This window comes from Equus przewalskii, chromosome 6 (genome assembly GCF_037783145.1).
Source record: "Equus przewalskii isolate Varuska chromosome 6, EquPr2, whole genome shotgun sequence".
In the NCBI taxonomy this organism is placed as follows: domain Eukaryota; kingdom Metazoa; phylum Chordata; class Mammalia; order Perissodactyla; family Equidae; genus Equus; species Equus przewalskii.
Window position 1 is genome coordinate 14,026,983 of NC_091836.1, and position 25,534 is coordinate 14,052,516.

At 40.0% G+C, this 25,534-nt stretch overlaps 2 long non-coding RNA genes across 2 annotated transcripts in view; one reads left to right on the forward strand and one right to left on the reverse strand.

Moving 5' to 3' along the window:
* The window catches only part of LOC139083837 (uncharacterized), a 189,447-nt gene extending 182,018 nt beyond the window's left edge, over positions 1–7,429 (forward strand). Inside the window, exon 6 of the long non-coding RNA XR_011540816.1 lies at positions 6,258–7,429. This is a non-coding gene — a long non-coding RNA (uncharacterized lncRNA). The remainder of the gene's footprint in view (positions 1–6,257) is intronic.
* On the reverse strand, positions 7,303–11,939 carry LOC139083838 (uncharacterized). Its single transcript, XR_011540817.1, has 3 exons — positions 11,782–11,939; positions 8,675–8,771; positions 7,303–7,939 (listed from the first exon to the last, which is right to left on the reverse strand). It is a non-coding gene; the product is annotated as an uncharacterized lncRNA (long non-coding RNA).
* Between the last annotated feature and the right edge of the window lie 13,595 nt (positions 11,940–25,534).

Consider the following 25,534-nt stretch of genomic DNA (forward strand, 5'->3'; position numbering starts at 1 on the left):
CTACAAAGTCAGCAAAATACACAATGGGGAAATGATAGTTTCTTCAATAAACAGTGTTGGGAAAACTTGACACCCACATGCAAAAGAATGAAACTGGACCCCTGTTACATCATACACAAAAATCAACTCAAAATGGATTAAAGATTTAAACCTATGACTGAAACAATGAAACTCCTAGAAGAAAACATAGAAATCCTGGACATTGGTCCTAGCAATGAGTTTTTGGATTTGACACCAAAAGCACAGATAATAAAAGCAACAATCAACAGGAGAACTACATCAAACTAAAAAGCTTCAGTACAGTAAAGGAATACACCAACAAAACGATAAAGCAATCTATGGAATGGGAGAAAATATTTGCAAACCTCATATCCAATAAAGAGTGATTACCTAAAATATACAAGGAACTAATACAACTCAATAGCAAAGAAAATAAATAACACAATTAAAAAATGGGCAAAGGACCTGAATAAATGTTTTTCCATAGAAGACATACAAATCGCCAAAAGGTACACGAAACGGTGCTCAACATCACTAATCATCAGGGAAATGCAAATCAAAACCAGAGTGAGATATCACTTCACACCTGTTAGAATGGTGATTGTCAAAAAGACAAGAGATAATAAGTGTTGGCCAGGATGTAGAGAAAAGGAAACTGTACACCATTGATGGGAATGTAAACTGGTGCAGCCACTATGGAATACAGTGTGGAGGTACCTTAAGAAATTTAAAATAGAACTACCATATGATCCAGCAATCCCACTTCTGGGTATACAGCCAAAAGAAACAAAATCATTATCTTGAAGAGATTTCTGTACTCTCATGCTCATTGCAGTGTTATTTGTGATAGCCATGATATGGAAATGACCTAAGTATCCACCAACAGATGAAAGGATAAAGAAAATGTGAGATATATAATCCCAGCCTTAAAAAAGAAAGAAATCCTGCCATTTGAGACAACATGGACGAATTTGGAGGTCATTATGCTAAGCAAAAAAAGCCAGTGAGAGAAACACAAATACTGCACGGTATGACTTATACGTGGAATCTTTAAAAAAAAAAAAAAAAAAAACAAACTTTAGTTTATAGACAGAGAGTAGAATGGTGGTTGCCAGCGGCTGGGGAGGCAGGAAATGGGGAAAGGTTGGTAAAAGGGTATAAACTTTCAGTTATAAGATGAATAAGGTCTGAGGATCTAACACAGCTCACGGTGACTAAAGTTTGTAATCCTGTATTGTATAATTAAAACACTGAGAGAGTAGACCTTGAGCGTTCTCACCAAAAAAAATCAGTAAATATGTGAGGGTTTTATGCTAATTGACTCGATTGTGGAATCCTTTCACAATGTATATGCATATCAAATCATCACATTGTATACTTCAAATATATTACAATTTTATTTGTTAATTATACCTCAATATAGCTGAAAAAATCAATAATAAGCAGAGAGCATTCCAATAGATTAAATAGGCAGTAAAAGAACAGATATTTCACAATGAACATACGACTATGTTATCAATCTCATTATTAACCAGAGAAATGCATAAGATAATGAAATACCATTTCATACCAAAAAGATAGGCAAAAAATTAAGTTGTCTAAAATACTAAGTTCTAGAGAAGATATAGATGAATGGGAGTGCATTTCTGGTGGAGGCGTAAGTTGTGTTATCCACTTTGGAGAACAATCTCACAATAATGTAAAATTGAACTTTAAACAGACTCTATGACTCAATAATTCCACTATTAGGTATACACCCTAAGCAATTTTTATACCTGTGTCCTAGGAGTCACATATAAGAGTTGGTGTTGCTGTACTGTACATAATAGCAAAAATTAGAATCAATACAAAATCCATTTATTAGAAAGTGGATATATAAATAGATTTATTTGCAATACCACCCAAGGAACGTTACACCACTTTACCCACCAACATGGATGATTCTTAGAAAGCTAATTTTGAGTGAAAAAAAATCAAGTCCTTGAAAACTCTAAACAGATATAAAGCTCAAAACAAGCAAAACTAAACCATCTACTGTTTAGGCATAAATACACACATGGTTAAACATTTTTTAAAGGAAGGGATTGATATATACAAAATATTGGATGATTGTTACCCAGGGAGAGAGAGTAGAAGCATCTGGCACAAAAGATATCAAGCTAACGGCTAATGATCTTTTCTTTTTGGTGGTTGATGAGTTCATAAGTGTTTGTTCCAATGTTACTGTTCAAACTGTACGTGTGTTTATACTTACTCTTTTTTTTAGTAGGATATATTTCAAAATAAATGAAGAACAGAATTCTTATAACAACTATTAAAAAAGATTAAATGTGGCTAATTTTCACAATAATGAACAAATCTCCAGAACAAAGAACTACATTATGAATTAGGGAAATTTCTATGTTTCCATTGTCTCATTTATTTTGTACCATGAAGATATCCTGACTTATTTTTTAAGGTTTTGTTTTTAATTTCTCTTTCTCAAATCACCAATCTTTTCTTGTTCTGACACTTGTAATAAAGGCCTAAGATGTATTTAGCTTAAAAATTACTGTTCCTCCAAACAGAAATATATGTGCAGATTGTCTTCCAAATTACTAAAACATTTTCAATAATCTTTTCATTAATTTTGAGGCTAGAATTATTTAAGTGCTTTAAGCCAAAAGCATTTGTTTGGTAAAATCTTTTATAACCAAAGATAGCCTCATCAACAAGAAGTCCCAGGGCCCTAAGGCTCACAGACATAACTAATAAGTCTGTTGGCTATCATTGCCTGGCCTCCCAAGTGACAATACGCTTCACAGTGAGACAGTGGGTGGCCCCTAAGCAATATTTCCAGACTTCCTCCTACATGACAGGACTTACTCCTTTGGCAAGGAAGATATGTGGTAAAATATCAAAGTCACATGAATGCATTTATTTTTTATTTTAAGATTATTGAATAGAACACATTCACATATCTAGCTGACTCCGTGGCTTCCTCTCATTGCTGCATAAGGCAGGGAAAAATTTTTTTAAAGTGATATTCACAACAAGATCTCACCATGATGTTTCTCAAAGGATCAGAGGATGGAAGCTACTGTAAGAGGTTTTGACTGAAGAGTGGGCACTGGGAGGCTCTGGAGCTCACCAAGAACACCAGCTTTGGGGACACTGATTCAACTGCCTCGCTGGCTCCCTAATTGGAAACAGATGCTAAGATTTCAGGGGCCAAGCAGCAGAAATACTCACTACCACTCTTAAGTTTTCTGAAGGAGCTGCGTTCAGACACTTGTCCCTCTTCGAAAGACTATCCTGTCCTCCATAATAGTTATTAAGCAAAATCATTAAGGGACAGTAATATTCTAATGTTTGGCTGTTCAGGGGCATTCATGGCAGTGGGCCAGGGACACTAAAAGCCATAGAATAAACATAGTACATCATCCGGGAGTTTTAACTTCATCCAAAAACTTGGAGGTTAACATTTAGGTAATTTAATCTGGTATGAAATTTAAAACAGTTTTAGAGTAAAGCAAATAAAGACATATTATGGGAGGGTAGTCACAATTTACATGCTTTTTTAAAGATAAAACTTTAGGCTTCAAATAAATTTCACGTTTTTATCCAATCCTTTTGGGGGTATGTTCTCAGACCCCTTAAGCCATCTCCTGTGGCTATACATGTACCTTCCTCTGCTTTGATGGAAAAAATTTGAGACTCACTACCCTAAATTCTTCCAGGATTAGAAGAGACTAGATCTTTTTCAATGATGAATCTGTGTTAGTATGTAAAGGGACAAGCCAGGGAACTCCAGAGTGTTGATCCTAGTTGGGGATTGGTTTGCTAGTGTAAAATAACTTTTTCTTCTCCCACATTAGGAATCATTTCACTTCCAAAATTCTGTACACCTGGGCTGATGAATAATTAGCAGGAGGTGAGAGAAACTTTTTACCTGAACAGTGGGCATGGAGAGAAGGAAGACTTTTTTTATTCACTGAAGTCAAGACATCAGCTCTTCTTAGCAAATGAGTCATTCTCCAAAGAGAAAGTGGGCCTTTGAGGCAGAGCAAAGCAACCCATGAACCCGTGTGTGGAGAGAGAGGTGGTTTGCCTCAGTAGGGTGGAGGCAAGAAAAGAGTTCATTTGGAAGAACCCAGGGTTATCACACAGCATGGAATGACAAATGTAACCAGTCAGTGATCATGGAACAGATGACAAGGATGAGCCAAGATGCTGGCCTTAGATCAACTGACGGAGGTGACTGGCTTACTAAATGAGAGGAACCAGCAAGAACAATTGCCTTTTTGTTCCAAGAAATTATTCAAGACAAGTGAAATGGTTCGGGGCCAAATTTGAAGTAGTGGTGGCTGTGTCTCAATTTCCTTATTTATAAAATGGGATTAAGGGCCTCCTTTTGGGGCCATGCAAGTTTAAAGAGACACTTCAAGTCATCTGGGATAGTGTCTGGTGGAAAGCGGACACTCCATAAATGGAAGCTACTGTTATCATCATTGATATTTACTTGTGTGAAACCTATGTTGGCTTAAATGTGGCAAAATGAACCCAAGGGTTTATGATCCATGTAGAAAAAGTGTGAAAACTGTCAATAAGATAGCAACTATGAGCCACCAGAAGGGCTGTAAAATCCAGTGCAACAGGGACCAGGCAACTCGCCAAGACCTGTGTGGCCCAGTCTGCAGTCACAAATAAACTGCAAGATCTTTTCCTCTCCTTTGTTCTCAGCTTCTCAGTTTTCAAGTGGCTTCCAGCAATCACTTCCACTGAACCTCAGTGATAGAGATTTTCTTCCTTAAAATTCCCAGAAATCTGAGAATGGTTTTTTCTACAACAAAGTCTTCCTTTTGCTAAAGATACCTACCTATCGAGGTACACAACCTCTGTAACTCCTTCTTGCAGAGAAGGGCTGCTCAAATTTTAATGGTTCACATCTGTTTTGCATTTGCTTCCATTTTCAGGTCTTTATGCTACTCTTGATATTTCCTCCCTGTCACAAGGATGGGCTTGAAAGCCCAAGCTTGTGGGCACAACATTCTTACACCAGTACTTCTCAAACTTTAATGCACATATATAAGAATTACGTGGGATCCAGCTAAAATGCAGACTGTGACTCACTAGGTCTAGGGTGGAACCTGAGAGTCTGCGGTTCTAACAAGCTCCCAGGTGCTGGTGATGCCACTGGTCTGCGGAGCACACTTCGAAGAGCAAGACCTAGCCTAGAAGGCAGGGTGAGTCTTGTTTCAGGCTCATTGGCGCTTCCTCGCTTCTTGAATTTCATGTAGTCTGTGAGCAGCTCAGTAAAGCTCCTACATTGGCCCCCGAGAGAGTCCTACCTAGCCTTCATGTTTAATCAGTATTTAAAGACCAAAAAGGCCAAGCTAACTCTGCTGCAGGGCTTTCCAGATGCACACTGGGTCAGTTAAACCAGTGGGTGTGTGGATTTTGCTAATTGGTGAGCTCTGCCCTTATACACGTTTACAGGGAAAATGATATGCATATTTTATGAAAGCACATTGAATTATGCATCTGTGATTATAAGAGATTAAGAAGAAAGTCAACTCCAAAGATAATTCTGTTTGTTATCTACTAAGAATTTAGCTGACTCAGTTCTTCATTCTTCATCTCTTTTATCATTCAGGAAAACTTACCCAGCCAACCACAAAATGGCTCTGGGAGACTCAGTTCCCAGCAGGGCAAGGAGACAACTAGTCTTCTCTTTGCAAAACTGACCTTTCTTTCAACGGTATTTATTTGAAATCTCTTTTTGCTATTTTCACATCAACCCTGAAGTTATTTTCCAACAGAGTGTATATACATTTTAATCAGCATTATCTCAAGAGGAAACGCTATACTCTAATTAATGGCTCAAGCAATTGTACTAAGTATAACAATTGCCTGGCAGTCATAGCTTTGTGTTAACTGTATGATTGCTGTTTGTGCTTTGTTTATACAAAAATCATGTTATTATAGTCCCCAGATAATCAGCATTTACTTCCAGCATTCAGAGCATAGGCAAGGTGGTGCCATACAGGCCAGCGATTTTGTTTAACGTTCCGCATTGCAGCATCTCAGCTGCCAGCACAAGGAGGTCGTGCTTACCTGGTATTACTCTGTGCGATGGAGATTAAGGTGATGACAGGTTACATTTTGTGATGCTTTAGGGAAATGTAACAAATTAAAGGGACATCATGAGGTGCCCAATATATTTTACAAGACACAATACTCACCCTGTCTCTGTTCTTATTCTTCCTGTATTTCAGCCTCACATGAGAGAAACCACATCGGCTTGTACTGAATACTACATGCAAAAAGAACGCTGAAGCATGAAACATCAGAAGGCAATATCATGTGCCAGTGCTGTACCAAGCCATAGCGAAGCCTAAGGCAGAAGGAGAAGTCAGTAATGCTGATACTGTCTTTATTTAAAATTTTGATATTTTGATATTTTATTAACTATAAATGTTTTGGCATTAATTTTGATTTTTAAAAATATCACACTAAAATATTATTTATCTTGACTACTAATTTTTTTAACACCCCCATAAAGTTTGTGCCTAGAACTAGTACCTCACCTTAGTTTTGACCTTGTCGTTAGAAAAGAGGTAATCTACTTAACAGCCAAGAAAAGAAGAAAACTTGAAAAGGCTGAGTTAATGTCACTGCATATTGAGCAAAAATTTAAAAAAATGACAAGTTGGGTTTTCATGAATTGGAAATCAAAGCTAATCGAGTGTGGATGTTTCGCTGATTCTTGAAGCTACAGTGAGCAGAGAAAATGCTTTGAGCTCTTTCTCGAAAGGCTCGTCTGTGTCTTAACTTAAAATCATCTTAGAAAAGATTTTGTCACTATCTGACTTTATAAGGTTAGTTTATTTGGGTTTTCTTCATCTTAATAGGTCTTCTATATAATAATTTGCCACTTTTATCAAAGTTGAACTTTTAGTGCACATGATTTAAAGGCTGAGAACTAACTGTGGTAGTTACTGAAAGTAGACATTTGTCCTAAACGGCAGGCAACGGGATTGCTGTAGGCTTACTTTTCTGTATCCTGGCAATTGTAACCTCCTTTTTCATTTTCATCTTGAGATGTTCCTTGGCACAAGCTTAGTTAGGAAGTTGAGTTCAGTGGAGAAAGCACAGGCTTCTGACTCACAGTTCACATGATCCTAGACAAGTTAACCTCTCAGTTCACTGAGTCTGTTTTCTCTTATGTTAAGTGGCAGGAGCAATATGTGACTAACACGCATACCTCATTGGGTTGTTTTCAAAATAATTCAAGTTGCTTTGTAAAATATGCACTACCATATTTATCATCACGGGTTGACCATAAATATACTAAGGTGTACATAGAAAACACTCATCCGGATTTATCTATGTGTAGTAAATTGTAATTAAGGAATATATATAGTAGCAATAAATACATAGTAATTTTATGTACCATCTCTCACCACCTCCTCTCTCTATTTAGTCAACAGAGATATAGATAGGCCCAATCAAGTATAGTCAATATACTGGCGTCAGTTTAGTAACCAAGCCACTCCTATCCCCTTACCTGGATTATTGCAATGGCCTCCTACCTGGTTGGCCTGGCTCCACTCTTGATATACACACCCCTTCTCCGCTCACCCCAGTCCTCACCCCTGCTTACAATTTCTCCTCAGCCTAGCAGCAAGAAAATGATTTTTAAATATAAGTCAAAACACATCACTCTTCTGCTCGAAACCCACCGATGGTTTACCATCTCACTCAGCATAAAAGTCAAATTTCTTACAATGGCCTGCAACACCCTCCAGAACCTTGTCTCTTACTACTTCTTCACATTCGTCTTCCGTCATCTCCCACTTGTTTCCTATGTTCTTGTCACACTGGCCCCCTCACTGTTCCTCGTCTCTGTCTTCTCCTTGGGCAATTTACTTAAGTCTCAGTGCCTCGGTTTCCTCACCTAGAAAATGGGCATAATAATAGTAAGAACCTCAGAGGATTTTTGTTAGTATTAAATTAGTTAAAATACTTAGAACGATGCTTACACATATTATTAAAAATATTTAATATTACATTATCATAATTTTTGTTACCTTCACCTGATTTTTTCAAAGTCTCTAATGATTTGACCGCTGAACTGACAAAAATCTCTAAGAGGGTCATGGTGCTTTGTTCCTTATTCGTTTGTAGCATCTTTAAGATCCCCTCTGCAGAGAAATAAACTCAGAAACTTCAAATACTAGAGCGTTTCCTTGGCCCTTGCTGCAATGTCTTATGGGCTTGTGGTTTTCCCTGAATTCTCCTTTCTTTATTCTTTGTCTGGGAGTTGTTTTCTGTTTTTCTATTCTCTCTTGTGTCCTTTCTGTCCATTTCAGTTTAATGTCATTTTCCATTTTGACTTCATATTCATAATCCAATTTTCCCCTACATTGGTCCTGTGCCTTCTACTCTCTGTCTTCAATTCTTTCCACAATTTTCGCTATGCTTTCTTTGCTCTCTCAGGTGGGAGCAAGGGCACATGTATTTAACCTCTCTGGAAATCCTGTTTTAATAGGAGAAGACTGGCTTTCTGGCAGTACTAAAAAATAGAGTAATTCCTTGAAGGAATGCATAATGGGGCCAGATAGTCATCCAGTAAGTAGAACTTGGATACTAGGTAGAGATGTGGTCACAAGGAAAACAAAGACTCACTCACCTGGTCCACGGTCCTGGGTCAGAATGAGTCCAGCAGCAAGGCTGACTTGATTATAAGCTTCAAACCACAGATCCATCCGTCCTTATGTTTTCTCAGCCTGAGAGGGAGACCAGAGTTTAGGTAGGAACTAAGGCTGCAGATAGCATGAAAGCATCGGGACAGGCAGACTTGGGAAGGGAGAGAGTGCTCATAGGGACAAGGTGGGAGCAATGAGCCAGTGCCTTCACTCATTATACTGACCATATTTTAAATAGGAAATACAGAGCTATCTTATTCAATTTGTATTTTTTGAAGGAGTTTAAATTTAATAACTGTGATACTCAAATCTCCATTCGATTTTTCAAAAGCACAATGAAGTGGGAAGTAGCCTCCTCAGTGACTCGGACCTTTAGGAAGCCAATGGTTTGGATCAAAATACTTTTACCAAGGCCCCAGCAACAGCCTGTATCAATACAATTATAAGGACAGGAAAAGCAATTCAGAGGAAAGAGCATGACCTGGGGACAGGTCTTACAAATCAAATGAAGTGAGAGTGAAATTTGCAGTATTTAAGGAACTGATCTTTGCTGCTTCTGCTCATTGAGCCAGGCTTCAGTTTTCTTGTTCTAACAACAGACATAGTGATTACCTTAAGGGTTGCTGTAGGAATTAGATGAGAGAATATAGGGAATGTCTTTACTATAAAGTCCAGCCCATGGATGAATTCCTATATGAGTTTTCTATTGATGTGTAACAGATTACCATAAACTTGGTGGCTTAAAATAACAGACATTTACTGTCTCACAATTCTGCAAGTCAGAATTCCAGGCATGCATGGATGATTTCTTTGTTCAGGGTCTCACGAAGCTGAAGTCAAGGCATCAGCTGGCTGTATTTGCCTCTAGACTTGACTAGGGGGGACTTGCTTTCCAAGCTCATTCCAGTTGTTTGTGGAATTCAGTTCCTTGCTAGCTTCAGCTGGGGATTTTATGCAGCAACTAGAGGCCACTCGCAAGTCCTTATGACAAGTTCCCTTTCGTACTCAAAGGCCACAATAGAGAATCCTCCTCGAGTAGAATCTCTCTCACACTTTCAATCTCTATGACTTTAGAAAGGGCTCACCTGATTAGATCAGGGCCACTAGAATAATCTCCATTCTAGTGAACTCAAAGTGAACTGATTAGTAACCTAATTACAAGACAGATATTCTATCATATTCATAGGTCCCACACTCAATGGAAAGGATTTATACAAGGCACATATAGGGAAGTAGGGGTGGGAATCTTGGCAGCCATGTTAGAATTCTGCCTACAACAGTGCCCATTAAATGATGGTTATTGTTTTTTGTTAATGAGGCATAAATTAAGTATACTCTCCAGGTGGGGACAAAACTTCTAGTCAATAAGAATTCCATATTGTATAGTGACGTATTCCATAGAAGTAAAATACGTTAACAGATTCTCATAGATAAGGACACCTAGAAAAATTAAGGGGATTAGGACTTCTAAACTTTGAGGTCTGAGAGGCGACTTAATGATGACTCCACAACCATAGGTGAAATCATGTTTGGCTTCAAATCCACTGGGGGTAGATTTGGACAAAACATTTAAACTAGAGTACCCCATTACGGGATTATCTGAAGAGAAGGATAAAGCTAGCTACAAAGATTGTAAAAGTAAATTTAGTTGCCAAGGGGCTTGTTCAGTCTCTGTGTCTGGAAATCTTTTAAATAAGGCAAAGTATTCTGTATTTGAGGTGGTTGGGATCCAGTCCAGCCTGAAGCAAGGGGGAGACTAAGTGTTGTTTCATTCCTTCCAGCCCTATGACTCTGTGCCTAAGGGGACAACACGCCTATTGAATCAGTGCTCTCCCAGGATCCATCACAAATTGGACTGTATCTGTGAGAAAGAATAAGGCTAAGTCAGGATTCCTTGATTTAGACCAGTTAGTGTAAACACTGAAAAGCCTGTGTACTGCCAACATCGCTTTTGGCAGCAATAACAGAAGAAAGAGCTGTAATAGAGTAACAACAAAAATAACTTCTGGTCCTGACTTCCCCCCACATCCCCCAATGCCGTTTGGTGATATGAGGCTCAGAATTGCGCAGGACTTGGATGTTTTGCTCTCACATGTCATTGTTGTCTTGAACCTTTCCAGGCGTGTACAGAGCTCACTGCTCAGGAGATTAACTTTCCAAAGCCAAAATGCTTGACCAACTTGAAATCTATTTGTGGAATTTATTGTTATTTTCATCATTGAACCATGAAAAATAAATTCAACAAATAGAGCCCTAATAGCCTCGCCCGTCTTGAAATATCTCTAACTTCTTAAAGTGTCCAAGGGTTAGAGAGAGCTGGGAGATGTATCATTATCTTGGTCTATTTATATATATTCTTTTCCTTTTCATGTCTGGGATTTTTTCTTTCTGGGGCTTTTGACTTGAGAAAGCACAATTGTTCTGATTACTGTCAGTTTTTCTGACTAATGTGGTTTTCTCACCAGAAGTCTTGAACAGTTTTCTTTTTAACTTGATAGCAAAGAGAAATTATGATAGTTTCTTTTGACATCACTTAGACCAAAAACAAAAAAATTCATAAAACCAGCATAGCAAGAAGACACTGTATATAAGGGACAAAACAACTATGGTTTGAGGGGGCAGGGGGCAGTGGATAAAGAACTTAATGTATTCCTCCTGAGAATTTTCAGTATTTGGAAAATGAATGGCAACCCTTGGACGAATTTTGAGAATCATCTTGAAAAGGAACTTATAGTCATTTCATAAATAAGGTCAATGCAGAAGATGAGAGCATATTTATGTATATTCTTTTTAATTGAAGTGTAGTTGACATATAACATTATATTAGTTTCAGGGGTACAACATGAGTCAATATTTGTATATATTGCAAAATGGTCACCACAATAAGTCTAGTTAACATCTGTCACCATACATAGTTATAAAAATTTTTTCTTGTGACAAGAACTTTGAAGATCTACTCTCTTAACAACTTTCAAATATGCAATACATCATTATTAGGTATAGCCACCATGCTGTACATTATATCCCCATGACTTATTTATTTTGTAACTGGATTTTGTACCTTTTGATCCCCTTTACCCATTTCACTCACCTTCTTATCCCCTGCCTCTGGCAACCACCAATGTGATCTCCGTATCTGTGAACTTGGTGTTTTGGGTTATTTTAGATTCCAAATATAAGTGAGATCATATGGCATTTGTCTTTCTCCATGTTCTTGATTCTAGTGAGGTACATGATTTTCTCCTCCAACTGAAAATTCAAATATCTGATATTGAACTTCAACAAGCATTTATGACTTCAACGTTGATCTACTTATAGAGCTAAAAGAATATTCTAAGAAACATCGTCCCTGCCTTTAAGTAACTCATTAAAGAGTTAAAGACAATGGAACATTAATGTGAACATGCTAGTCAGTAAGAACTTGTGAGCACTGAAGAAAAGGCTCTGGATAAATGATCCAACAACAAAAGAAGGATTGTGCATATACCTCGGATGAATGATTGACTGGGTGTTCTGGGAATACATCTTTTGGACAGTGAGTCCAAAAGAGAAAATAACTAATATTGGTAAAACATCTATAGCCTGTAAAATCTCTTTTACTTAGATCATCCCACTTAATGGAAGGATGGTGGAGAGAACAAATGTTATTGAGAGTTGGTGATATACAGACACATTGTGAGGCTCTTTTCAGGTACCATCTCAGGGACCATAAGTTTCTCACATTGATCCTGTAAAGAGGGATGTTACCTTGGTTTTAAGGATAATCTCCCAGAGCCTCAAAGTCTTTAAGTGATTATCGCTCTGATTACTATTGTTGCATAAGAATTTGGCCCCAAATTTAGGAGTTTAAAACAACTTTTTTCTTTCTCTCTCAAGATTTGTTGGTCAGGAATTTGGAAAGAGTTTGACTAGGCAGTCCCCACTTAGTCCCTCACGTGGTAGCAGCCAGATGTCAGTGGGGCTTCAGTCCTTTGAAGGCTACGCTGGGCCGGACTTCCCAGAAGGCTCACTCATGTCTAGCAGAGGCTCCTGGCTGTCAGCTGGGAGCTCAGAGGGGCCTGTTGAACAGAACATCTACATATAGCCTCTCCAGTATGGTGGTCTCAAGATAACCAGACTTCTTACATGATGGCTGGCTTCCCAGAATGAGTGTTCCACAGGACCAGGGAGAAGATCCATGACCCTTTCCAACTAGCCTCAGGAATCACTAGCATCATTTCTGTCATACTCTATTGGTTTAAGCAATCAGAGGCCACCAAGACTCCAAAGAAGGGGATATAAACCCTACCTTTTGATGAAAGGAATGTCAAAATACGTGGGGGCCATGTTTTAAAATTACCATGTGACGTTAGTGTCGTTGAGCCGAGTTTGACTTCTAGTGACCCTGTGTACAGCAGAGCAGAACCCTGCCTAGTCTTTGTGCGCCATCCTCTCATCCTCTGGTGCTATGTCAGACAATGCTGTGCTGCTATTCATAATGTTTTCTGGCTTCTTTTTTAAAATTATTTTATCAAGGTCACATTGGTTTATAACATTGTGTAATTTCAGGTGTATGTAATTATGTTTCAGTTTCTGTACAGACTACATTGTGCTCACCACCAATAGTCTAGTTTTTATCCGTCCCCATATGTATGTGTCCCTTTACCCTATCCACCCTCCCACCCACTTCCCCTCTGGTAACCACTAATCTGTTCTCCTTATCCGTGTGTCAATCTTCCACATATGAGAGAAAGCATACAGCGTTTGTCTTTTTCTATCTAGCTTATTTTGCTTAACATGATACGTTCAAGGGCCATTCATATTGTTTCAAGTAGGATGATTTTGTCTTTTTTTTTTTTTTTTTGAGGAATATTAGCCCTGAGCTAACCACTGCCAGTCCTCCTCTTTTTCTGCTGAGGAAGCCTGGCACTGAGCTAACATCCGTGCCCATCTTCCTCCACTTTATATGTGGGACACCTACCACAGCATGGTGTGCCAAGCGGTGCGGTGTCCGCACCCGGGATCTGAAACGGCAAACCCCGGGCCAATGAGAAGCGGAACGTGCAAACTTAACCGCTGCGCCACCAGGCCAGCCTCTGATTTTGTCTTTTTTTATGGCTGAGTAGTAGTGCATCGAATATATATACCACATCTTCTTTATCCATAAGGTTTTCACTGCCAATCTTTTCAGAAGCGGGCAGCCAGGTCCTTCTTCCTAGTCTGTCTTAGTCTGGAAGCTCCGCTGAAACTTGCCCACCTTGGATGACCCTGCTGGTATTTGAAATACCAGTAGCTTAGCTTTCAGCATCACAACAACACACATCCACCACAGGATGACAATCGACTCATGACAGACAGATGGTGTGGTTCCCTGACGGGGAAACAAACCTGAGCCGTGGTGGTAAGAGCATCAGAGTTAACCACTAGGCCACTGGGACTGGCTAAATTTATCATACTTGTTCAAAAACAGCTAGTAAGAGCCCACCAAAAATTATTTTAAACAACAAAACCTCTGATCACAATTTGGGGTGTATAGCGAAGAAGTTTGTTAATTTGCAAATGACAGAAAATTAATGCTAGTGAGGTTAAGACTAAAAGAGATTATAGGTCTATGAATCAGATCACAGGAAAAGGCAGGATGAATCTGGCTTTAGTCGAGAGTGATACCAGGTGCCGCTGTGGGAGCTTTATCCTTAAACCACATCTGCTTCTGTCTACGTGTTGGCTGCTTGTTGTGCACTGTACACCACTATCTTCACAATGCTCCTAGAACCAGCTGATGCCCCCCAGAAGGAAGGGACTCCTGCTCCTTGGTTCAAATTTGATGTATTGTAGGGAATGATTTGGATACTCAGTTTTTGTCACATATACACACCTGTTCAATCCCGATAGCATATTCTAATTGAGTCATGTGGTTAGGACAATCATTACTAGAAGATCAAGAGGTGGATGGAATGGGAGGAATAATAGTGAAAAAATGTTCACTGTATAGGAATCAAGAAAGTTTACAGCAATAAGCGAGTTACCAGCTTCTTCTGTTGAGAACTCCTTTGGGAAACTTCTGCAAACCCTGCACAGAAAGGAATCAGTCTTTAGCTCTCGGCAAACTTTTTGCTGTCCGAAGAATCCATGGGAAACTAAGTGAAACGCTATTTGATTTAGCTGATAGAGTAATGAGCCAGAAGTCAGAGCTGACACACACACGTCTTCATCTATATATTGCTTACCAAGTGTTTCCATGTCATTGTGTCACTTACATGTAATTATCCACACAACAGCTAAGTGTTATAGGGCAGGTTTTTATCTTCTCTTTGCAGATAAGAAACCTGAGGGCAAGGAATTTTAAGTGACTTAATCCCAGTTACATAGGGAATAAACGGTAGAACAAGGACGTAAACTCAGATTCCCCTCCTAGTCCAGTATACTTTCCAGATTCTTCTGATGTAGAACTTCAGGTTCCTTAATGGCATGATAGATGGGAAAGGTGTCCTCTACTGGGGAGCCGAACCACTCCACTACTTAATCTTGGAGTAGCTGCCAATTGGAACATTTTGGCTTCTATAGACTAAATTAAACCTGCTGTTTTCATGAATGCAATTTATAATAGTAAATTTCTCTTGCCAAGATTATCCTACTCATACATGTCATCTCTTTTCATAGACACTGTTGATGGCCTCCCACTACACACAGGATAGTGTCGAAACTCCTTAGCAAGGTTTACAAAGTCCATCATCTGATTATAACCCACTGTCAAGCTTGTTCCCTTATCCTCACCTCACACTCTTCAACAGACCAACCACAGAATCTAACACCTCAGGAGAAGCTCAAGCCTTTCTCTATATACCCTGCTGAACTGGTCAACTCTACTGCTTAGGAAAAAGGCCTCTATGTAAGTCAACAATAGACTTACCATATTTGGTCAGTTGGGTTCCATGGCAAGGTGAGGAACTGGGTTTGGACAGACCACAAGAGTTATGCGTAGCTCCTGAAGTCAGATGTGGTTGGCTCAGGGCCATTTGGTAGGTTCAAAGATCTTGGGCTAAAAGTGAAAACAAGAGGTCCTCAAAATTTTCTATTCTCCAATTGAGAAACAAACTCTAACAATAGACTTCCAGGAGAAACATTGGACACCATGCTTTGGGAAAGATCCTCTGGTAGAAAGAATAAGGATTTTATTATTACAACTGAGGGCAATGCTTTCTTGCAGATTCCCTTACCTTCCCTTCTATTTTTTGTTCACATTTGACTGAGGTGATAAGATATGCCTAGGATGCCTTCTCCCTAGAACAGTCACCTGGAAAGCCTAATAGGACCAGAATAGACTCTAGGGGAGAAGGAATGGAGAACACATCTTAGGCCAGCTTTCTCTAGGTCTCACAGAAAAAAATCAATAAATAAGCTTTTCTTTATCCATTTCTTTGCCTTTTATTTCCTCACTGAAATAGTCGTAAGGTCCAGAGGACCAAGATCAGAGTATAAGCCTGAAGGAAAGAGCCTAAGTTGAGGTCATTCAGTCTGCCTCTAGTTATAGACCGTGCTAAAGGGCAAAAGGAGTCCCATAGGCTGTTTGCAAACAGAAGAGTTTACCAGGTTTGGGAACCAGAGAGGGTGTTAAGGGCCAGTATAGAGCTAGAAATCAAACAAGTTCTTTCACTTCTGAATGTCCTATGTACACAAATGTTTCTCTGGAAAAGGTACAATCAGTTGGATTTAGAAAAAAGAAAATGCAACACAGAAGGATTCAATGGTTTTGATTCATTGAGTGTTAATGATTCCAGATACTTGATGCTTCAGTGGGGGGTCCGGAATACACTCCCCAACTGATTTAAGGCACCTTTGTATGTGTGTGGCTCATATACGTTTGTTGAATATATGAATCAACAAATATCAAATAAATAAAATGCATTAGCTTCAACTTCTCTTTGCCCGGTTCCCAAGAATACCATATTTGGTGAGTTGGGTTCCATGGCAAGGTGAGGAACTGGGTTTGGACAGACCACAAGAGTTATGTGTAGCTCCTGAAGTCAGATGCGGTTGGCTCAGGGCCATTTGGTAGGTTCAAAGATCTTGTGCTAAAAGTGAAAACAAGAGGTCCTCAAAATTTTCTATTCTCCAATTGAGAAACAAACTCTAAGAAACTTTATTTGCTTGTGAAAACACAATGAAAAGAACATCTAACCACTTTTGCTTCCATAGGTAGTATAAAAATATAGGCTATGTATTATTTTCCTTTTGAAAGATTTCTTAAGAATCAAACGATTGAAAAGTTATTGATGGTAACTTTGATATAAACATAACTGTCATTGAGGATTTCTTGAACTGAAGTGATTTTTTAAAATTTTAATCCATGAATCCATAAGAGTTTTGGTTTGGTTAACATAAGCCTGACTATTACCTGCCAAATTATGAAGTATGAAGTTTTCCTTAGGTGTTCCAAGTCTCTCTTTTCTGCAGTACTTTTCTTCTCATTTCCTTTTTCTGTTACTACAGGCCCATCCTTCACTGGGAAGACACCATCCCAATAAAATTCATACACAGAAATGATGATGATGACACTGATAGTACCTACTATTTATTGAATGCTACCACTGACATGTTATCTACTCAATGCTTGTTATGAGCCAGGTCAGGCTTTATGTGAATTATTTCATTTAATCCTTTATACTCTATGAGATTGATACTGTATTTTCCCATTTTACAGATGATAAAACTGACACTCTCAGATGGAAATAATTTGTAAGAAGTTTCACAGCTGGTGAATGATTGAGCTGAGATTGTCTCCTATCTGACTCTTGAGTGCATTTCCTTTATTATTCCAGTAAGTGTAATAGAGTGCTGCTAAATCAACCTACCACCTATCCTTGTAGTACTTTCATTTTAAAAGAGGAGCAGCAGAAGAAAGTAGTGCTTAATAGAAAGTTATGAGTTAGACTTAGTGTGTCTCCTAGCATAAGTAATAGGTCAATGCAGAAAATATTTTCAAGTTGCTGAAAAACGGCGTCCCAGAATCTCACAAATCACAAATGACACCACGTAGAGAAATTTTCTGCACTTTCTGTGACTGAAATGGGGATTAGGAAACCCAAATGATAGCACCAGTTATGCTATTACCTAGCTCTAGGATTCAAGTTTCTGATCTGTAAAATGAGGAAGGGAGACTAGATCATCCTTTGGGATTGTTCCAGCCCCAACACCCATTTTCAAAGGATTGATTATGTATTGAATGAGTATAGTGAACCTATCTTAGGGCAGTTTGAGAATCCTAAAATCCTAGTTTCCTCTGCTTTCATAACTCCAGTTTCTTGGGCCTTATATAAGTCTTCTCTGAGGTGAAAGATGGCCTGTAAAAAACAGTGAAGGCAATTCTTCACTGAATGTCATTACAGCATTACAGCCCTGAAACTAATTCATCTCTCAACCTACTTTCCCAGGAATTGGTAGTAAAGACTTAATGCTGTTTCCAGCCCCTTTCATCTTCACAGCTCTTGCTAAAACATCTAATTAATCTTCAAAATGTCACTAAGGTAGGCACAATCCAAGTGCTGTCCCTCCTCTTGCACCCCCTTCATATTTCCTTGTCAATCATACTGTTAGAGTGATGGCATCAAAGGAGATCTGAAAGGTCATTTACTTGAAAATCACATCTAATGCTTGATTCTCATGAACATTCTTGCCAAGTGCTCATCCAGTGTAGGGGATAATTTTGGGGTGTCTTCCAAGCCCAAGGATCAAGGATTGCCCCCTCTGTCTATAAGTTGTTATCCAACTTAAGTAGAACCCCAAGCAGCCAGGTGAGTATAACATGACTCCTCACCCAACTGATGTTGATTGGACTTAGTTCAATCAACCTGCAGCAGGCTGGACCAATCAGAGGACCCTCCTCCACAACAAAGAACGGGAATGTAGCTACTACAGTCTCAGTCTGGGCTGTTTTCTTGAATGGAGTTGATAATCTTGGAAGTGGTGGTGCATCTACCTTCCTCTGTAAGCCAATCTGCAAAAGTAGAAATATGAGTCAGATGTACAACAGGGAATAGAGTTGCAATATGGAGAAAAGTGTACTCCCTGAATTTCCAATCACTTCACATTTACTCCTTCCAATCCTTAGCTGAACTTCTGAATTTGTGTCAAATTAGTGTCTTCACTAATACCTCCAGCCTATGCTTGAACAGCTCTAGCAAGAGATTCCTCACTGTATTTCTTCTACAATTTCTCACAAATCCCTATTCTTTCCCTTCCTTCTGAAACCCTTGGAGTCCAAAGACAAATTTATAATTCAGGAATTTTTTCCCTTTCCTCCAACTGGGGTGGGGTAGAAGAAGAGAAAAGGGAGAAAAGAACTGGGTATTTTTTTCTGTTTCTGCTGGATTTTTAAAAATTCATTTCTTGCTGATAACACAGTGTTTCTTGCCTCCTTTCCAGAATGACTGTCAGAATTATTCCGTTCTCTGCAGTATTGTAATAGAAAATGTAACAACATAAACCCATAGCTTAATTGATTTGCAGGTAGTCATATCAGTATAAAAAATAGAAATTTTAAAATAATAATGAATTCTAACGTTTTCTCACGTTTCCAAATTTATGCTTTGACCTTTCTATGTAATTGAATCAATCTTTTATGTTTTTAGGTTGTGCCAACTATGTCTTAAAATCATGGACTGTCAGACTAAATCAAAAGAATAACATTATTTAAAGTGTACACAACTGTAAATAACCACTTTCTGAGTCCCCTGCCTGATGCAACTTGGAAATGCTATCAATAAAGCCTGAAGAATGGGTTTTCAATTGGTAGCAATGACACTTTAATGGAGTCTAGAAATTTAGTACTTAACCTATGGCTCAGTTTTGAAATGTCCTCTTGCCTGACCTGAAGAGAATTGTCTCCTGCATCCCCGCTCCACCACCTCCATCCCCATTCCATCTCTAAGGGTGGCCTAAGAAGCCAGGTCTGGGTGGTACTGCTGTAGGAAAGGATCACGTAGCACGTGAGTAAAGGATGTCAGAAAAGGTAGGGGATGAATAAAGGGGAGCTCTAAAGAATAGAGGCCTCTGGAGACATATGGAAATTCAACCTCTGTCATGGTTGTGCCCTGCCCTTGAGCATGGGGATGGGCATCAGAGCCCTGCTGTCCCCATGTCCATCTAAAATGTGTCATTTTGTCTTCGGCAATGGAGAGCTGAGGCCATCCAATGTGAATAATGAAGTGTTCCTTAACAAGACAAAGGGTAAGAAATTCATCTTCAGTAATCCCCTCAGAATATACTTACTAGCTGAGCTCAGCATTATGACATATTATTTACTCACTCAGCTCGTCAAAAACATTTCTCTGGAAATGAGCTCCTACTCTGGGTACTATTGGCTTATTAGTGATTCGTACTGTCTCTGTAGTGATTCGTAAAGTGTGTTCCCTGCCTCAGCAGCAGCCTCATTATCTGGAACTTATTAGAAATGCAAATTCTTGGGCTCCACCTCAGCTCTGCTACAGCAGAATTCTGGGTTTGGGGTTGAGCAATCTGTTTCAACAAGCCCTGCGGGTGACTTTGATGCCCACTAAAGTTGGTGACGCACTGCGCTGCTCTAGAGACCATAAACTTCAGGCAGGAAGTCTGTTTAATGTAGTCCCATGAAATGAAACTCTTTCCCCGTAGCAGTGCAATGATGAACTACACTGGAGCTGAAGGCAAAAGTTAAAATCAATAAATTGATTCTGCCTTTATTTAAAATTTAGATATTTTGTTCATCATAAAATTTTTGCCTCAGTTTTGATTTTTAAAAATATTCATCTTGATTGCTGAGTTTTTGGTGGCCGTCCAAATTTTGCACCTGGGGTAAATGCCTCGCTCGCCTACCCTGTCCCTGCCCTTTGAGAAGCCATTCTATCAGGGAGAGAGAACAGAGTTTTAGAGCCATCTACTTAATGCCACCCTGGATCAGGAAGGATGGCCGGACAGTCATTCTGGAAGCGGCCTTGGACGACTCAGACCTCAGCTACACAGCGTTGGACCTTGTACGCACAAACCTCAGATGGCCCTCAGCTGTGGGTGGTCCGGGTGGAACTTTTGTAGAATTGCAAGGTCAGGAGATATTTTTTCTGTTTTTTAAAAAATTATTTTATTGGGGTCATATTGCCTTACAGCATTGTGTAAGTTTCAGGGATTCAAACAATACTTTCAGAAATCTTCATAACATCCCTCAGACCTCTCCCTCCCTATGAGCAGTTTCAGCCCAAGGTGATTACTAATTTATTTGCTTCTGAGCGAACCCATGTTAATCAGGATGAACTAACTTGATTTAATGTGAGTGTCATGTGTGCCCATGGTTACTTTCATTTTCTCCTGCAGTCAGGGCTGCTTAATTACTGAACTGTGACAAGAGGGAGGTAATTCATGCCGCCAGCCTGGAACTCATCTCTACCTTTAGTTTTGTCTACAAGAGGACAGAGCTGCCAAGGAGAGGGCCTGACACCCCAGTGCTCATTAAACCCATCACCTTCCTCCGTCTTGCTTCTTTTCACTCCTCTTTCATTCCAAACAGCAGGAGCAAAAAGAGTACAAAAGCTGTGCATCTAAAAATTATAATTTAATTAAATGAACTGAATGACTCTTTTTTCCCAATGAGTTTTTATTTTAGTATAATACATGCAAGTCGTCAGTCCCTCTTTTACGCAGCTAAGCTCCCCTGCAGGCACTGAGGACATTGAGCCTACTGGCTTGTTCTAGAACCAGTTCTGATCCAGGCTGGCAGCATAATTAGCAGGACCTGACTCAGCAGCTATTGGAGTGGTAAATACTGTGGTGCTCCTCCCAAATCCTTTCTTTAGATCTGATTCACCCAGTCCCTGACTTCTAGGACTATTAGCTGTTGATGGCTCACAGCTGCATCCCTCACAGGACTTGCCCTCAGTCTCCGGGATTGGCCTTGCCCAAGTTACACCACCTCCCAGAAGGCATCCCACAGTCAACAATATGGTTAAGTAGGGAGAGATAGGCACAGCCCCCTTGGGATTCAATTTGGGACACTGAAAGATGTCTCAGCTCCAAAACTCTCACCAGAATCAGCTGAGGTCTCAGTTGCAAATCAGCTTCTCCTTCTGCCCAATCCTGCCTTCCTCACTTCCCTAAAGTTCTGTCTCCTGAGAGTCCCCATCCTCCCCACCTCCAACATCCCTGCCCAACTATCCATCTCTGTATCTGGGGATCCCTTGCCAGAGAACCTAATCTAAGCGTCAAGTGGTTCCAGGAAGCAGACTGTAAACAGGACGTCAGAGATAGATCATTCACTGGCTGTCTGGCAATGAGGATCCCATCGCTAGCAGTAGGTGGAGAATGAATAGCCCCTGGAATGCTGTAGCAGTGCAGTAGTTAAAACTCCCACTGGTGGTGATCTGGAATAAGACTTTGGTCAAAGAGGATGCACTGGCTAATGCAATATTTCTGGTGCTATGAGGTGGGTGTTGATGCCGAGTACCAACGATTAATTGAAGAGATATAATAGGCTCAGGGTGATAAATCAGCAGTACAAGACAGAATGTGAAGGCAAGAGATGACTCCTTGGCAGCATTTAAGGATCTCCTACGGCTGGAGGAACACACTTAAGATCAAGCTCAGGACTTAGTCATGAAAGTAGTAGAATTTAAGACAAGATTGAACCCTCTACTGCAGCAGGTTTCTTATGCCAAAATTAGGACTCCAACAGGGGAGGAGTGGGACCCTGAGACTTGGGGCAGGGATATCTGGGTGGATGCATTCGAGACCTTTGAATTCCCAGATTCCTCTGAGTGTGCTGGGTATACAGAAGGGACCCAGTCTTTGCTTAAAGATAATACAGAGGCCTCAAATGAAGCAGGTGCCTTATAAGGTAAGGTTCACTTATGCCTTCCTGGAAACAGGACCAATAACGAGGGACTGAAACTAGGCATGTGCTGGGCCTGCCAAGGGAAGAGAGGAACTATATGCTGAAGCAGCTGTAGAATTTGGATAACTTATTCTGTCAGGAAGTAGAAAAAAATATATGGAACTGGATCTTGAGGGTTCTAGGTCAAGGGAAATGGAATATAAGGCTGGATGAGAGACAGTTTATTGATATGAATGTACTCTCCCATAATATAGGACTTAACATCCTAGCAACGGCCCTAAGAGATGGCGCTAACATGCTGCTAGAATGGCTCTTGAAAGCTTGGAAAAAGTGATAGCACACAGTAAATGAAGTAGAAATGCCAGTGTTGATATGGTCAACTCTAGAAAAAGTGAATAATAGGCTCAGAGAATAGAACATGCTAGAGTGGATTTACTATGCAAAGCTGGAAACTCACTGGCCAAATAAACGTCTCAGAGGGGTTCAGAGGACACTTCATTTAGGGAGCCCACTTTTCAGTAGAATGATGTGAGACCTGGGATATGTAGCATCGGCAGGGAGGCCACGGTGAGGTGGTCCCTGGGCTTGGGCAAGGGATCTGATCTTGCAAGGAACTGCATGCTCTGGGCAAACAGCTGGGGAGGAGCAGTACTGAATTTTTGTTGTATGCACTACTGGAAGCCATGTGGTAGGAGCAGGAAAAATACAACACAGCAGCACCCCTGAAACAAGAAGAAGAGCTCCTTCGTCCTGCAATATTCTTCCATTGCCCTCTCCTGACAAAGCATAACATCATGCTTGCTGCAGAAGAGGAACGCCTAAAGGATCCAGCTCCTTTATCACCGATCAAGTAATGCATGATAGATTTGGAGATGAAAAGCAAAACATTGATTGGTCTCATAGTCCACCATGTGATAACTCACATTCCGTATGCATCCTTCTACACACATTTGAACTGCCACACAACATTTAAGCAACTCTGTATTTCAACCCTAATAGGATACAGCTGTCCTTATGAAGATTTCTCATCTTTTCCCGAAAGCAAGGAGCTGCACAGTCCCAGTCACTGTATTTATGTCTGGCTATATTAATGACTCCCAAATTCCATCACAGTCCCACTGAATATTCTGTTACCTAAGGGGTAAATTTTAAAACTAACCCTACAACAATTTGTATATAAAATAAAAAACAAGCAAAGGAGAGAGAAGAAAATAGTCTATACAAATACATATAATAAGAAAAGAGAAAATATGCAAAGCTTCTACAGTTCTTATTCCTGTAATTAGTTACGAGGCTCTGGTTGATATTTAATTGTTTCTTTTTCACTATGAATTCTGTATTTTCCCCATCCTAAGCCACAATCTCAGCTGGTTGGTCTTATTTACCTGATGGAGTGACCCAAACATTAGTTTCGAAAGGTTTAAGTTATCAATGGGTCTGCCTTTTTTTTTTTGCTATAATTTTCATCACCTTTTTCTGTTGGATGTGGAAGTACTAAGAGGCACTGCAGAGAGTCTGTTGGGCTGCAAACAAAATCCTCCTTGCTTTCATTGTGTAGCAGCAACTCAATTTCCTCTGGGTATTCAGGATCAGGAGCTCCAACAAGTAAAACAATTTGTTTTCTGCCTGTTTGTTCAAGTGCCATAGGAGCCCAGATAACCAGGTAGAAGTCTCATCTTCCAATTCAATGGGAGCACCATTGTGTCCTCTGGTGGAAATTTTCCTCCTTTAGGTACTAGGACCCTCAAACTCACAGAGCTCAAAGTTTCTCAGTTGAGAATCAAAAATTCTGTGAGAAGGTTATTAAGCATAATAGTGAGAAGAGCCATCCCAATCCTTGATTCCTGGAAGCAATTCCAGAATATGAGTCTATTACCGTGAAGATGACTCTCTGTCCCCTGCGTGATATTGGAGGTAAAATGTAGTCAACCTGCTACCAGATGGTTGGCTTGTCACCTTGAGGAATGGTGCTATATTAGGGTCTCAATTTTGGCCTTGATGTTGGCAAATTAGGCACTCGGCAGTGGCTTCGCCAGGTCACTCTTGGCAAGGAGACATCTCTTTGTTGAGTCCCCTTATCTTTGCCACCATGGCCATTTTGTTCATTGGCCCATTGAACAAGCATTAGAGTGGCTGGAAAGAGGCTAACAGACATCCACAGTGCATGTCACTTTGTCCACTCTATTTTTAAGAGCCTCCTCTGGAGTGGACGCCCTTTGTTGGGTATTCACATGAAACACAAGCATCTTCACACTCTGTGTCATTATAAGAGGTCCGGCCATATAGCTCTGCCCTAGATTTCTTGCAAGCAATTTTCCAATCCTGTTCCTTTCAAGTCCCTAACCATCCAGCCAAACTTGGCAACTGCTCAAGAGTAGCGCGCATCCACACTTCTGCCTATCTCTCACTCATTCCAAACAGAGTGGGCAACCAAATGTACTGCTTAAAGTTCTGCCCACTGGGAAGATTTCCCTTCAGCACTATCCTTCAGATTCATGCCTGGGTCAGGCTGTAGTGCTGCAGCTGTCCTCTCTTTAGTGTTGCCATCATATCACGCAAACCCATCTGGCTTAAGGTTTTTCTTCCCTGGTTAACTGGGTGTAAGAAATACTCCCAGAGGCCATAGGCATTAATTAAAGTAGAGAAGGCAACACAGTAAGAGTTGGTGTTGAAGGAGTCTGAGCTACTTGCTTGCTCTTACTTTCAAGATCTGCCTGAGCTCAGTCTTTTATGTGCCATTTTTATTTCATGACAAACATCTACTTTTATGACTAGGTAGGTCAGACAACCCAGTTTGTGAGGGTAAGCTCAGATCCCATGGCCACCTGATGGTCCCATGGTTAGGCATTCAGGTGCTACCAAGGCCCAACAGTAAGTCAGAAGCTGTTTTCCAAAGGGAGAAAAGTTATCTGCAGAAGATAGCATAGATTTTCTCCAAAATTATAGAGATCTGTATTGTGATTTTCCAGAGGCTCCTCCATACAATATCCCTATTTGTCATGGTTACTTC